We start from the raw sequence: 12,448 nt of genomic DNA, 5'->3' as shown, positions 1-12,448 counted from the left end.
AAGGAGGTGGGAAGAAATCAGCGCAAGAAGAATGAAACCATCAAAAACCAGAATGCCTCTTCCCCACCACAAGATGACAACTCCTCACCAAGGGAACAAAGCTGGACAGAGAACAAATTCGACGAACTGACAGAAGCAGGCTTCAGAAGGTAGGTAATAACAAACTTCTCTGAGTTAAAGGAACATATTCTATCCCAAAGCAAAGGAACTAAAAACCTTGAAAAAAGGTTAGAAGAAATGCTAACCAGAATAACCAGCTTAGAGAAGAACATAAACGACTTGATGGAGCTGAAAAACACAGCACAAGAACTTCGAGAAGCATACACAAGTTTCAATAGCCAAACAGATCAAGCAGAAGAAAGGATATCAGAGATTGAAGATCAACTCAATGAAATAAAATGAGAAGACAAGATTAGAGAAGAAAGAGTGAAAAGAAATGAACAAAGCCTTCAAGAAATATGGGATTATGTGAAAAGACCTAGTCTAAACTTGATCAGTGTACCAGAAGATGACGGGGAGAATGAACCCAAGCTGGAAAACACTCTTCAGGATACTATCCAGAAGAACTTCCCCAACATAGTAAGGCAGGCCAACATTCAAATACAGGAAATACGGAGAATACCACAATGATACTCCTCTAGAAGAGCAACCTGAAGGCACATAATAGTCAGATTCACCAGGGTTGAAATGAAGGAAAAAATACTAAGGGCAGCTAGAAAGAAAGGTTGGGTCACCCACAAAGGGAAGCACATCACCCCTCACAGAGGATCTCTCTCTACAAGCCAGAGAGAGTGGGGGCCAATATTCAATGTCCTTAAAGAAAAGAACTTTCAACCCAGAATTTCATATCCAGCCAAACTAAGCTTCATAAGTGATGGAGAAATAAAATCCTTTACAGACAAGCAATTGCTGAGAGATTTTGTCACTATCAGACCTACCCTACAAGAGCTCTTGAAGGAAACACTAATCACAGAAAGGAACAACCAGTATCAGCCACTGCAAAAAAGAATTAAATGGTAAAGACCAATGACGCAATGAAGAAATTATGCTAACCAAAAGGCAAAACAACCAAACAGTAATAAAATGGCAGGATCAAATTCACACATAACAATGTTAACATTAAATGTAAATTAACTAAATGCCCCAATCAAAAGACACAGACTGGCGAAGTGGATAAAAAGCCAAGAACCATCTATGTCCTGTATTCAGGAGACCCATCTCATGTGTAAAGACACATGTAGACTCAAAATAAAGGGATGGAAGAATATTTACAAAGCAAATGGAGAGCAAAAAAAGAGCAGGGGTGGCAATCCTAGTCTCTGATAAAATGGACTTTAAACCAACAAAAATCAAAAGAAACAAAGAAGGGCATTACATAATGGTAAAAGGATCAATATAACAAGAAGAGCTAACTATTCTAAAAATATATGCACCCAATACAGGAGAACCCAGATACATAAAGCAAGTCCTTAACGACCTACAAAGAAACTTAGACTCCCACACAATAATAGTGAGAGACTTTAACACTCCACTGTCAATATTAGACAGATCAATGAGACAGAAAATCAACAAGGAAATCCAGGACTTGGACGCAGATCTGGACCAAGTGAACTTAAAAGACATTTACAGAACTCTCAATGCCAAATCCACAGAATATACCTTCTTCTCAGCACCACATCACACTTATTCTAAAATTGGCCACATAATTGGAAGTAAATCACTCCTCGCCAAATGCAAAAGAACAGAAATCGTAACAAACTGTCTCTCAGGCCACAGGGGAAATCAAATTAAAATTCAGGATTAAGAAACCTACTCAAAACTGCACAACCTCATGAAAAATGAACAACTGGCTTGTAAATGTCGACTGGATAAACAATGAAATGAAGACAGAAATAAAGATGTTCTTCAAAACCAACGAGAATGAAAACACAATATACCAGAATCTCTGGGACATATTTAAAGCAGTGTCTAGAGGGAAATTCATAGCAATAAATGCCCACATGAGAAGAAATGAAAGGTCTAAAATCAACACCCTATTATCAAAATTCAAAGAATTAGTGGAGCAAGATCAAAAAAAAACTCAAAAGCTAGCAGAAGACAAGAAATAACTAAGATCAGAGCAGAACAGAAGGAGAGAGACACACAAAAAACCCTTCAAAAAAATCAACAAATCCAAGAGTTGGTTTTTTGAAAAGATCAACAAAATAGACTGCTTGCCAGACTAATAAATAAAAATAGAGAGAAGAATCAAGTAGATGCAATAAAAAACGATAAAGGGGACATCACCACCAATTCTACAGAAATACAAATTGCCATCAGAGATTACTACAAACAACTCTATGCACACAAACCAGTAAATCTGGAAGAAATTGATAAATTCCTGGACACTTGAACTCTCCCAAGACTAAACCAGGAAGAAGTCAAAACCCTGAATAGACCAATAACAAGGGCTGAAGTTGAGGCAGCAATTAAGAGTCTACCAACTAAAGAAAGTCTGGGTCTACATGGGTTTAGAGCTGAATTCTACCAGATATACAAAGAGGAGCTGGTACCATTCCTTCTGAAACTATTCCAAACAATACAAAAAAAGGGAATCCTCCCCAACTCATTTTATGAGACCAACATCATCCTAATACCAAAACCAGGCAGAGATGCAACAAAAAAAGAAAACTTCAGGCCAATATCCATGATGAACATCAACGCAAAAATCTTCAATAAAATACTGGCAAACAGAATGCAACAGCAAATCAAAAAGCTTATTCATCACAATCAAGTAGGCTTCATCCCAGGGATGCAAGTCTAGTTCAACATATACAAATCTATAAACGTAATCCATCACATAAACAGAACCAAAGACAAAAACCACATGATTATCTCAATAGATACAGAGAATATCTTCGACAAAATTCAACAGCCCTTTATGCTAAAAACCCTCAATAAACTAGGTATTGATGGAACGTATTACAAAATAATAAAAGCTATTTATGACAAACCCACAGACAATATCATACTGAACAGGCAAAAAACTGGAAGTGTTCTCTTTGAAATCTGGCACAAGACAATGTTGCCCTCTCTCACCACTCCTATTCAATAAAGTATTGGAAGTTCTAGCCAGATCAATCAGGCAAGAAAAATAAAGCGTATTCAATTAGGAAAAGAGGAAACCAAATTGTCTCTATTTGCAGATGACATGACTGTATATTTAGAAGACCCCATTGTCTCAGCCCAAAATCACCTGAAACTGATAAGCAACTTCAGCAAAGTCTCAGGATACAAAATCAATGTACAGAAATCACAAGCATTCCTATACACCAGTAATAGACAAACAGAGAAACAAATCAAAAGTGAACTCCCATTCATAATTGTTACAAAAAGAAAAAATATCTAGGAATACAACTAACAAAGGATGTAAAGGACCTCTTCAAGGAGAACTACAAACCACTGCTCAATGAAATAAGAGAGGACATAAACAGATGGAAAAACATTCCATGCTCATGATTGGGAAGAATCAACATCATGAAAATGGCAGTACTGCCCAAAGTAATTTATAGATTCAATGCTATCCCCATCAAGCTACCAATGACCTTCTTCACAGAACTGGAAAAAAACCACTTCAAACTTCATATGGAACCAGAAGAGAGTCTGCATAGCCAAAACAATCAAAAAGAACAAAGCTGGAGGCATCATGCTGCCTGACTTCAAACTATACTACAAGTCCACAGTAATCAAAACAGCATGGTACTGGTACCAAAACAGAGATATAGACCAACGGAATAGAGCAGAGGCCTCAGAAGCAACAGCACACATCTACAATCATGTGATCTTTGACAAACCTGACAAAAACAAGCAATGGGGAAAGGATTCCCTGTTTAATAAATGGTGTTGGGGAAACTGACTAGCAATGTGCAGAAAGCAGAAACTGGACCCTTTCCTGACACCTTACACCAAAATTAACTCCAGATGGATTAAAGATCTAAACACAAGACCTAATACCATAAAAAACCCTAGAAGAAAACCTAGGCAAAACCATTCAGGACATAGGCATACGCAAGGACTTCATGGCTAAAACACCAAAAGCAATGGCAACAAAAGCCAAAATAGACAAATGGTATCTAATTAAACTCCAGAGCTTCTGTACAGTAAAAGAAACAATCATTAGAGTGAACTGGCAACCAATAGAATGGGAAAAAAAATTTGCAATGTATCCATCTGACAAAGGGCTAACATCCAGAATCTACAAAGAACTAAAACAGATTTACAAGGGAAAAAAAAAACAAACCCATTCAAAAGTAGGCAAAGGATATGAACAGACACTTTACAAAAGAAGACATCTATGAGGCCAACAAACATATGAAAAAATGCTCATCATCACTGGTCATTAGAAAAATGCAAATCAAAACCACATTGAGATACCATCTCATGCCAGTTAGAATGGCAATCATTAAAAAATCTGGAGACAACAGATGCTGGAGAGGATGTGGAGAAGTAGGAACACTTATACTGTTGGTGGGAGTACAAATTAGTGTAACCATTGTGGAAGACATGTGGCAATTTCTCAAGGATCTAGAAATAGAAATACCATTTGACCCAGCAATCCCATTACTGGGTATATACCCAAATTATAAATTGTTATAAAGACACATGCACACGTATGTTCATTGCAGCACTGTTTACAATAGCAAAGACCTAGATCCAACTCAAACGTCCATCAACGATAGACTGGATAAAGAAAATGTGGCACATATACACCATGGAATACTACAGAGCCATAAAAAACAACGAGTTCATGTCCTTCATAGGGACATAGATGAATCTGGAAACCATCATTGTCAGCAAACTGACACAAGAACAGAAAACCAAACACCGTGTGTTATCACTCATAGGTGAGTGTTGAACAATTAGAACAGGTGGACGCAGGGAGGGGAGCATCACATACTGCAGTCAGTCAGGGGGGGCTAGGGGAGGGACAGCAGGGGGTGGGGAGGGTGGGGCTGGATAACGAGGGGAGGAATACCAGATATAGGTGATGGGGGGATGAAGGCAGCAAACTACCTTGCCATGTATGTACCTATGCAATAATCCTGCATGATCTGCACATGTACCCCAGAACCTAAAGTACAATAAAAAAAAACTATTCCAAAATCCTATTTCTCAGTTTCACTGCCACTTCCATGAATTTCCCTTAAACCTACTGCATAGAGAAATAATTCTTTAATTTAGAAAGCATATTTGCATAATTAGCTATCCAAAAATAAAAATTCCTAATGTGCCTTTCAAATGTATCTTTACATGTCATGGTGCTAACGACAATAACGTACAATAAGTCTACGGTAGAAACCAGATGGTATTATAAAATCATAACTGAGAGATGTGTATCCTATTGGAACTCATTAAAAAAATGTAGCCACTGAAATAGGCAGACTTCAAGGTGATCCCTGAAGACTTCTGGTATTCAAGCCCTTGTGGAATCCCTTCATTTTGAGTATAGGTGAAGCAATTTGTTAGTTTCCACAACAGAAGTGATAGGATGTTGCTTCTGGGGTCAAGAGATAAAAAAATTACGGCTTCTGCTTTGCTTAATTACTATCGCTCTTTCAAATCACTTACTCAGAGGGAAGTCAGCTGCTTTGTCATGAAGTAGCCTCACGGTAGGTTCATATGTCAAGAGACCAAAAAATACATGAGTAATCTTGGAAGTAGATCATCCCCACTTGTCAAATCTTCATATGGGACAGCAGCTCAGGCTATCAACTCAACTGACCTCTGGAGCAACGTACAACCAGGGCACCTAGGTAACCTGCACCTATATTTCTGGCTTATGGAACTGTAAAATGACAAATGTTATTTTCAGTTGCTAAGTTTGGGGATAATTCTTTACATAGCAATAGATAACTAATATCAATACTACTGAATTTTAAAAAGCTGGCTTTCCAGGGTTACCAGGAGATAAGTTAGGGGGCAAACCATTCCCTGTGGGCCAAATTACTTTATACCCTCTTTAGTACAGCTTCCAAACTAAGAATTATTTTCAATTTTAAAGGGTTGTAAAAAACAAAATGAAAACAAGCATATATAACAGAGACTATGTTTGCACAGAAAAACTTAAAATATTTACAGTCCTTTTGTAGAAAAGTTTGCCGACCTTTGAGAGAAACCACTGAACTTCCCAGAGGACAGTCAGTCCTTCCAAAGTTACTGGAAGGAACTGCAGCCTGTAGAACACAGTTGTTCAATGTTCCAGATGGTTGACTCTTAAATGAGCCATCTTCTACAGTCTGTGCCAAATGTTTTGGGCTTTCCTGTGCACAGGAGTAAAATAATAATTATCAACCATTTCTAATCATATCAAGTTATCCGGATAATGAATACTTAGAGAGAGAGAAACAAAGCATCTTATGTGACTATGCATATATTGAATTTTATCTTCAAGTATATATTTAAATTCATGTTCTTAGAAGTCTAAGATTTGAATAAACTGTATGTGTCACAGAACCAGAGTAATTAATGCATACCAATTTTATCTCCTAGAAGCCAGGAACCCTCAAGTACTTAGATCCCTAGGACAATCAGTCATCCTGATTGTAGATGTAGTAGGAGAAAAACAAGCTCCAGACTAGTTCTACTCAAAGTGTGATCCATGGATAAGTGCTTATCTATGAATGTTTGTAGCCAGTATGTGATAAGATAATGACTAAAGCTGAGAGAAAGCATTAACAAATGAGTATAGCAACAAAGTCATCATGTCTTAAATATAATTATTTTAAAAATTGAAGCTTGACTTCTGTATATCTTTTGGATTTTTATTTCATTTTTATTTCATTTTTCTAGTAATCATTGGTTATATTTTATAAAAGTATCAATCCACGAGGAATTGGAAATTTTTAAAAAATGATCTTTTATCACAGCTTGAGAGTACTTTAGGAGACCAATAAAAGCCTCAATATCTTGAGGTTAAATATTAATGTTTTTATGGCAAGGTCTGTTTTTATCAACAATATCAATATTTTGGTCAATCATAGCAATGAGCCAAAGCCCATAAAATGAAATACATACATACGGACTGACCAAGGATCTGTCAGAGGCACTTAGAATAATCATATGAGTCCCCCAAAAGTTAGGATGTCTGCCTCTCCTTTCTAGATGCCCTTTTCTTTTGCTCAATATTTAAGCATGATATGTTAAAGGTAGGCAATTGCATCCTCTACTTCCATTAAACAGAAAAGCTCTAAGAATAAAAAGGATTACAATAGATAAGTGAATAGAGCTGTTAAAAACTTACAGCAGAGAGCACAGGGATGACAAACCCTTGACACCACTCTTGGCCCCTAACTCCACAGTGGACACTGCTATCAATCAACACTTTCTATCCTGCAAAGCCATGTGCAACTACAGAAACCTTCTCATCAAAGCATTGCAGGAAGCTGCCACCAATCAATCAAGTGAACATAGGAGCTGGACACTCATTGCCATCTCTAGTGTAATGAGAAGAACACAGGTGTCACAAGAATTAGACCTTAACTTGATTCTGACAGTCAGCCATTTGGGCCTCTCTTGTCACCTCTCTAGATCTGGACAAGATCAGAGAAGCTCACATTAAAATTTAGTGTAGCCTTTAAAAAATACTGACCCCTGAACTCCAACTTTAAAGTTTTTTTTTTTCAGGCTGTCTAATGGCACCTTAAACATTAGTCATTTTTAAAGCTGCCTACATAATTGTTATGCACAGCCAGATTTGAGAATCATTGGATTAGAAGATCTCAGTGACTGATCCCAACTCTAATATTCCAAGATGTTGCAATTATTTGAAGCAAGGTTATTCTTGGTCACACAGACTTACGAGTCTAACCAATTACATTGGATTTGTTAGGACCTGAAAAACCAACTTCATCCCTTGGGCAGTTTATAACCAGAAAGAATAAAAGGCATAGGAATTTTGAATTACGAGGCAATAATTCTATTTTAGGTGTATGTGATCACAACCACTCAACCTTTATTCTTGTGGTTTTTATAAGCCTTTATAATGCCTTGCAAGAATTATTATATCCCCATATATCATTTTTGCCTATTATTACAGATATGCCATAATTTATAATATTACCTATTATTAATAATATTAATATGGATTATAATGATTAAGGTTTTTTTATTGGAGGATATCAATCCATCTTATTTTAATGAACTAATCTTAATATCTCTATTAAAAAGGGCATATGCCCACAATCATCCCATATCATAGGTAAAGAAACTAAGTCTTACGTATATACGTATACACACACATGCACACACACACACAGACTTAATATTTGATCCAAAATCTATAGATTTTATTGTTACAATGTAAGCATTTAGAGCTTTAAATATCCTTTCCAAAAAATTACATGAATGGTAATCTTACTTTACTTACTCATCCATATCTGTTATTTTTCAGACACTGAAGATACAGAAATGAGAAAATGCTCTAGGATGGGGTTGAAAGAGAGACACATTAATAAATACTCACAATAAAGGGTTGCACAAGCTCTGACCAAAATACCTCTGTGGTACCATGGCAGCATTGGGAAGAGATGGGCTGACACCAACACTGGGACAAAGCACAGAGAAAATGACTTGAAAGCTGGGTTTTGAAGGGCACCTTGACTACAGCAGATGTGCAAAGCGTGACTTAAGCAGAGGCACTCTGTTGAAAAACAGAAACATGGTGGTCGTGTCTGCTACATGGGAGCAGAAGTAGGAGCAGATGAAACTGGAAAAGGTTGGGAACAAATCCTGTTATTTTTAAAGACATTCTAAGGATTATGAATTTTTTCTTACAGGCAATTTGTATTCATGGTTTGTGCTTATATGTACGTCTTCCTTTTAATATGAAGGTCCTTTGTAAACAAATGTTATTGTTTCAATGACACCCTTTTTAACAATATAGTTTGAAACCTCGTGAAAATGGTAAAAAAAAATGTATGCCATGGATTTCTGTGTTTTCACAAGGGAGGATCTCAGAGTATTTTCCTCACCACTTCTCAATTTTCTAGTTATGAGAGATGAGGGAGCCTATTTAGAAACTATAGAATTTTAAAATTAAAAAAGACCTTAAAAGTCAAATGTGAAAGCTTTAGAATCACCCTCCACTAGACAAATTCTCTGATTTTATGTGCTGTCCAGTGGCATTGTGTAGCATTCATATGGTGTGCTCTTTGGGACACTAGACTCTCAAAGTGCTCCATTTAAAAAAAGAAGTTTCATAGTTAAGAAAGTTTAAGAAGACCTATGCACTAGAACTCTGTCTTAAAGAGTTAAATGTAAGACTATGACAAACCCTGTAAGAAACAATCCTGTTAACTTTTTTTAAACTGGTATTTACAAAACTTTTTAAATTTTTTTTGAAATTAATAAAATTATATTTATTTATTGTATTCATGTTGCTCTGAAATAGGTACACATCATAGAATAGCTAAGTTGAGCTCATTAACATATACATTATCTTACATATGCATTTTTTTTCTTTTTTCTTTTTTTTTTGACAGAGTCTTACTCTGGCCCCCAGGCTGGAGTGCAGTGGTGCAATCTGGGCTCACTGCAACATCTGCCTCCCGGGTTTAAGCAATTGTCCCGCAGCTGGGATTACAGGTGCCCACTACCACGCCTGGCTAATTTTTTGTATTCTTAGTAGAGATGGGGTTTCACCATGTTGCCCAGGCTGATTTCAAACTCCTGACCTCAAGTGATCCACCTGCCTGGACCTCTCAAAATCACTACTACTCCTTTCACCCTGTTCTTTGGCAGTGTACCCAGCTTATATTCACAGCAGACTCACAGATTACCATCTCAGGAATACAAACAGGATTCTCTCTTCAGGTGTTTGCTTAATATCTATTTTCTTGGGCATCTTTTTCTGGCCACTCTTTTCTTCTAGACTCAAGTGCTCCTAAAGAGTTGCCCCTCTTACCTGTCAGCTTCCCATGGTGGACAGTAAGCAAAATGTCAACCACTATGTCTTAAATACTTACACAGCATCTAACATAATCCTTTACCCACAATTTAAATGGTCCTTAAAAGTGCCAAATAAGCCTTTTTACATGAGGGCCAATTTGGGAAATTTAAAAATATCTTCAGGCTACATTATTTAAAATTTTAAACAACTTTTTATTACATAAAGGCTGTCACATAATTTGATATTTCTCTACTTTGTACATCATTATTCTTACTGTCCACAGAAAGGCTGCTGCTTAACTTCTCATCTGGTAATGGCAAGCACTAAAATCCCAATTTTAATAGAACGGCAGTAAAAATGTCTCAGTTATTCAGGTTGAAAGCAGTACATTGGTTCATGGCTCTTGCACACACTATGCAGAACATACAAATCTTTTTCCATTCGAAAATACAAAATAAATTATCTGTGGGCATGAGCAATGACAGCAGTAAATTATTATATATTGTCAACTGAAACTGGTAACTGATAGTCATGGTGATTTTCTTAAATATCAGCCAACCTTCTCTTCAGTCATTTTCTTCACCTGACAGCTAAAGCTGTTGTTGAGGGACACTGTTTTGAGCTTCCAGTCACAGTTCAATAACAAAGGTAAAGCACTCTTCTAGGAATTAGAACACACCACCTCCCATTCTACCCCTTGCACTCATTCCAGGGTTCTCTTTTTTAGAAATTTCTGTGACTACAACTTCTGCTGTAGTTAACAGACAGGCCACTCCAGCAGCATGTGGTAAAGCAGTTCTCACAACATTTGTTGGGTCAATTATTCTTTTTTCCACCATATTCACAGAATCTCCAATCACAGTATCATAACCAACTTCAGAAGTATCTTGCATAATTTTTTCAACTATCAAAAATCCTTCAACACTTGCATTCTTAGCATTTGTCATTGAAGGAACTTTGAGTGTTCTTTTAATCATTTCTATACCGTTTTAAAAACTTCATTAGCTGGCGTTAATGAGTCCAAGGCTGGAATGCACTGAAGCAGAACAATAATGCCTTCTTCAATAGCAGCTAATGCAGCATTAAAGACATCTGTAACTCTGTCTTTATTTTCTTTCACCTCAACATCACTTGTCTCACCAACCTTCAACACAGCTACTCCATCTGAAAGTTTTGCCAGATATTCAATTTTTTCTTTTCATATCTACTAGTTGTGATAGCTAACTACTCAATGATTTCTTGAATACATTTTTCAGTTTAAGCCTTGTCACCCTTTCCTTTTAATAGCATAGCATCATCTTTGGCCACAATGACCTCTCCGAATTTTCATGAGTCATGAGGCTGAGCATCTTTAAGATTTAGGGTTAACCCCTATTCTCCAAACACTGCTATTGTCACCAAAACCTGAAACTTTGACTGCTACAACCTGAAGACCAACTATTAGCCTATTCAAGATGAGCGTACTTAGAGCTTCTTCATCAACATCTTCAGCAATTGTGACCAAAGGCTTAAGGTGAGCAGTGGCAATTTCAAGAGCAGGTACAATGGACAAGACACAAATGTTCTTTTCACTCAGTTGAACATAGACATCCTGGAATTCACATTTCTGACCTTTTGATGTATTAATAAGTATGGAAAAATATAACCTCAATCAGACTTCATGCCTTCAATATTTTCTAATTCATCATTCAGTGTTTTTCCATCTTTCACGTGAGTACGACCTTTATTCCAACCCTTTTCATTGCATTAGAAATAATGCTGCCAATTTGTGTGTCTCCCTTTGTAGAAATTATAGCAACAGAGGTTGTCACAGGTTTAGACTGCTTCCTAAGTTCAGCAAGTACAGTATCAACATCTAACATCACACATTTCTGATTTTCACTGGATTAGCACCTTTGCTAATCTTCTCAAGGCCTTCTGTGCAATAGAGCATGCCAGTACAGCAGCAATGGTGATTCCATCCCCAGCTTCTTTATTTGTGTTATTGGAAATCTCTTGAACAAGTTTAGCTACAATATTTTTATATTTATCCTTTAAGTCAATTGACTTTGCAACAGCCACACCATCTTTTGTTACTTTGGAACTTCCTCAGCTCTCCTTAATAATCGCTGTTCTTCCCTTTGGCCCCATTGTAATAGCTACAGCATTGGCTAAAAGGTCTACGCTTTGAAGCATTAAGGCTTGGGCATCTGCACCAAATTTTACATCTTTGGCACAAACCTGAGGAAGATTAGGCTCCAGTACCCTGGACACCAGTCTTATTCGGCAAAAAATTGTGGATAATTGGAGCATTTCTGCAGGGCTGCACCAGGGCGTGTGCTCAGTGAGACAGGTCGTTGGCGGCTAGTGAGGAACAGAGTGTAGAGCCCATTTTTTTATATTCAAAGTGAAAATAGCTTTTTTCACATCCCATAGAATCATTTCTAAATTTTGCCATAATTAAGAGTGCTGCTTTATTAAGCAAAGTAATGTTAACAAACAAATGGCACTGCTTTTGAAGCCACAAAAATGTTGCTATCTGAT

At 37.0% G+C, this 12,448-nt stretch overlaps 1 pseudogene; it reads right to left on the bottom strand.

Moving 5' to 3' along the window:
• Positions 1-10,593: 10,593 nt before the first annotated feature.
• On the bottom strand, positions 10,594-12,217 carry LOC105712355 (60 kDa heat shock protein, mitochondrial-like; annotated as a pseudogene).
• Positions 12,218-12,448: the final 231 nt, after the last annotated feature.

This window comes from Aotus nancymaae, unplaced genomic scaffold (genome assembly GCF_030222135.1).
Source record: "Aotus nancymaae isolate 86718 unplaced genomic scaffold, 86718_ANA_hifiasm-v0.15.2.pri h1tg000088l, whole genome shotgun sequence".
NCBI lineage: Eukaryota > Metazoa > Chordata > Mammalia > Primates > Aotidae > Aotus > Aotus nancymaae.
The sequence above is the reverse complement of the archived record's forward strand: the minus strand, read 5'-3'. Positions and strand labels throughout refer to the sequence as shown.